Below are 4830 nucleotides of genomic sequence, written 5' to 3' on the forward strand. Positions count from 1 at the left end.
TGATAGTGAATACTAAAGAATATACGAGGGTCATGGGCACAAAAGTTCTAGCCCTATGTCTTAGGATTTAATGTATAAATTTTCGTACGAATCCGAGGTGTGTTGAGGGTGAAACAGTCAAAATACTGAGAGATGTACGAATATGAGGAAAAAACTTTCGAAAATTGCCATCAAAAAGGGGAATTTTTTTAGAAATGTTGACTTAAGTCTCCGTTTCGAATCCAATATATTCATTTACCCATGAGATCTCTTGTGGAAAAATATCGAACGAGTTGAACACGAGGGTAATACATTTCGGAGAAATTAGTGAAATCTCCAATTCACCAAAGGGGTACCCCTTTCAGAAATCTTCGATATCTCTAATATGGATTCGAGCAATGATTTGATAGTGAATCCTAAATAATATGCGAGGGTCATGGGCACAAAATTTGTAGGCCTATGTCTTAGGGTTCTATGTATAAAGTTTCGTACGAATCCGAGGTGTGTTGAGGGTGAATACAGTCAAAATACTGAGAGATTTACGAATATAAGGAAAAAACTTGCGAAAATTGCCATCAAAATGGGGTATTTTTTTAGAAATGTTGACTTAATTCTCCGTTTCAACTCCAATATATTCATTTACCCATGAGATCTCTTGGGGAAAAATATCGAACGAGTTGAACACGAGCGTAATACATTTCAGAGAAATTAGTGAAATCTCCAATTCCCCAAAGGGGTACCCCTTTCAGAAATCTTCGATTTCTCTAATATGGATTCGAGCAATGTTTTGATAGTGAATCCTAAAGAATATGCGAGGGTCATGGGAAAAAAATTTGTAGGCCTATGTCTTAGGGTTCTATGTATAAAGTTTCGTACGAATCCGAGGTGTGTTGAGGGTGAAACAGTCAAAATACTGAGAGATGTACGAATATAAGGAAAAAACTTTCGAAAATTGCCATCAAATAGGGGAATTTTTTTTGAAATGTTGACTTAAGTCTCCGTTTCGACTCCAATATATTCATTTACCCATGAGATCTCTTGGGGAAAAATATCGAACGAGTTGAACACGAGGGTAATACATTTCAGAGAAATTATGGAAATCTCCAATTCACCAAAGGGGTACCCCTTTCAGAAATCTTCGATTTCTCTAATATGGATCCGTGCAATGTTTTGATAGTGAATACTAAAGAATATGCGAGGGTCATGGGCACAAAAGTTCTAGCCCTATGTCTTAGTATTTAATGTATAAAGTTTCGTACGAATCCGAGGTGTGTTGAGGGTGAAACAGTCAAAATACTGAGAGATGTACGAATATAAGGAAAAAACTTGCGAAAATTGCCATCAAAAAGGGGAATTTTTTTAGAAATGTTGACTTAAGTCTCCGTTTCGACTCCAATATATTCATTTACCCATGAGATCTCTTGTGGAAAAATATCGAACGAGTTGAACACGAGGGTAATACATTTCGGAGAAATTATGGAAATCTCCAATTCACCAAAGGGGTAACCCTTTCAGAAATCTTCGATTTCTCTAATATGGATTCCAGCAATTTTTTGATAGTGAATACTAAAGAATATGCGAGGGTCATGGGCACAAAAGTTGTAGGCCTATGTCTTAGGGTTCTATGTATAAAGTTTCGTACGAATCCGAGGTTTGTTAAGGGTGAAACAGTCAAAATACTGAGAGATGTACGAATATAAGGAAAAAACTTTCAAAAATTGCAATCAAAAAGGGGAATTTTTTTAGAAATGTTGACTTAAGTCTCCGTTTCGACTCCAATATATTCATTTACCCAAGAGATCTCTTGGGGAAAAATATCGAACGAGTTGAACACGAGGGTAATACATTTCGGAGAAATTAGTGAAATCTCCAATTCCCCAAAGGGGTACCCCTTTCAGAAATCTTCGATTTCTCTAATATGGATTCGAGCAATGTTTTGATAGTGAATCCTAAAGAATATGCGAGGGTCATGGGCAAAAAATTTGTAGGCCTATGTCTTAGGGTTCTATGTATAAAGTTTCGTACGAATCCGAGTTGTGTTGAGGGTGAAACAGTCAAAATACTGAGAGATGTACGAATATAAGGAAAAAACTTTCGAAAATTGCCATCAAAAAGGGGAATTTTTTTAGAAATGTTGACTTAAGTCTCCGTTTCGACTCCAATATATTCATTTACCCATGAGATCTCTTGGGGAAAAATATCGAACGAGTTGAACACGAGGGTAATACATTTCGGAGAAATTAGTGAAATCTCCAATTCACCAAAGGGGTACCCCTTTCAGAAATCTTCGATTTCTCTAATATGGATTCGAGCAATTTTTTGATAGTGAATACTAAATAATATGCGAGGGTCATGGGCACAAAAGTTGTAGGCCTATGTCTTAGGGTTCTATGTATAAAGTTTCGTACGAATCCGAGGTTTGTTAAGGGTGAAACAGTCAAAATACTGAGAGATGTACGAATATAAGGAAAATACTTTCAAAAATTGCCATCAAAAAGGGGAATTTTTTTAGAAATGTTGACTTAAGTCTCCGTTTCGACTCCAATATATTCATTTACCCATGAGATCTCTTGGGGAAAAATATCGAACGAGTTGAACACGAGGGTAATACATTTCGGAGAAATTAGTGAAATCTCCAATTCCCCAAAGGGGTACCCCTTTCAGAAATCTTCGATTTCTCTAATATGGATTCGAGCAATGTTTTGATAGTGAATCCTAAAGAATATGCGAGGGTCATGGGCACAAAATTTGTAGGCCTATGTCTTAGGGTTCTATGTATAAAGTTTCGTACGAATCCGAGGTGTGTTGAGGGTGAAACAGTCAAAATACTGAGAGATGTACGAATATAAGGAAAAAACTTTCGAAAATTGCCATCAAAAAGGGGAATTTTTTTAGAAATGTTGACTTAAGTCTCCGTTTCGACTCCAATATATTCATTTACCCATGAGATCTCTTGGGGAAAAATATCGAATGAGTTGAACACGAGGGTAATACATTTCGGAGAAATTAGTGAAATCTCCAATTCCCCAAAGGGGTACCCCTTTCAGAAATTTTCGATTTCTCTAATATGGATTCGAGCAATTTTTTGATAGTGAATACTAAAGAATATGCGAGGGTCATGGGCACAAAAGTTGTAGGCCTATGTCTTAGGGTTCTATGTATAAAGTTTCGTACGAATCCGAGGTTTGTTAAGGGTGCAACTGTCAAAATACTGAGAGATGTACGAATATAAGGAAAAAACTTTCAAAAATTGCCATCAAAAAATGGAATTTTTTTAGAAATGTTGACTTAAGTCTCCGTTTCGACTCCAATATATTCATTTACCCATGAGATCTCTTGGGGAAAAATATCGAACGAGTTGAACACGAGGGTAATACAATTCGGAGAAATTAGTGAAATCTCCAATTCCCCAAAGGGGTACCCCTTTCAGAAATCTTCGATTTCTCTAATATGGATTCGAGCAATGTTTTGATAGTGAATCCTAAAGAATATGCGAGGGTCATGGGCACAAAATTTGTAGGCCTATGTCTTAGGGTTCTATGTATAAAGTTTCGTACGAATCCGAGGTGTGTTGAGGGTGAAACAGTCAAAATACTGAGAGATGTACGAATATAAGGAAAAAACTTTCAAAAATTGCCATCAAAAAATGGAATTTTTTTAGAAATGTTGACTTAAGTCTCCGTTTCGACTCCAATATATTCATTTACCCATGAGATCTCTTGGGGAAAAATATGGAACGAGTTGAACACGAGGGTAATACATTTCGGAGAAATTATGGAAATCTCCAATTCACCAAAGGGGTACCCCTTTCAGAAATCTTCGATTTCTCTAATATGGATTCGAGCAATGTTTTGATAGTGAATCCTAAAGAATATGCGAGGGTCATGGGCACAAAATTTGTAGGCCTATGTCTTAGGGTTCTATGTATAAAGTTTCGTACGAATCCGAGGTGTGTTGAGGGTGAAACAGTCAAAATACTGAGAGATGTACGAATATAAGGAAAAAACTTTCAAAAATTGCCATCAAAAAATGGAATTTTTTTAGAAATGTTGACTTAAGTCTCCGTTTCGACTCCAATATATTCATTTACCCATGAGATCTCTTGGGGAAAAATATGGAACGAGTTGAACACGAGGGTAATACATTTCGGAGAAATTATGGAAATCTCCAATTCACCAAAGGGGTACCCCTTTAAGAAATCTTCGATTTCTCTAATATGGATCCGTGCAATGTTTTGATAGTGAATACTAAAGAATATGCGAGGGTCATGGGCACAAAAGTTATAGGCCTATGTCTTAGGGTTCTATGTATAAAGTTTCGTACGAATCCGAGGTTTGTTAAGGGTGAAACACTCAAAATACTGAGAGATGTACGAATATAAGGAAAAAACTTTCAAAAATTGCCATCAAAAAATGGAATTTTTTTAGAAATGTTGACTTAAGTCTCCGTTTCGACTCCAATATATTCATTTACCCATGAGATCTCTTGGGGAAAAATATCGAACGAGTTGAACACGAGGGTAATACATTTCGGAGAAATTAGTGAAATCTCCAATTCCCCAAAGGGGTACCCCTTTCAGAAATCTTCGATTTCTCTAATATGGATTCGAGCAATTTTTTGATAGTGAATACTAAAGAATATGCGTGGGTCATGGGCACAAAAGTTATAGGCCTATGTCTTAGGGTTCTATGTATAAAGTTTCGTACGAATCCGATGTTTGTTAAGGGTGAAACACTCAAAATACTGAGAGATGTACGAATATAAGGAAAAAACTTTCAAAAATTGCCATCAAAAAATGGAATTTTTTTAGAAATGTTGACTTAAGTCTCCGTTTCGACTCCAATATATTCA

This window comes from Humulus lupulus, chromosome 3, assembly GCF_963169125.1.
Source record: "Humulus lupulus chromosome 3, drHumLupu1.1, whole genome shotgun sequence".
Lineage (NCBI taxonomy): Eukaryota > Viridiplantae > Streptophyta > Magnoliopsida > Rosales > Cannabaceae > Humulus > Humulus lupulus.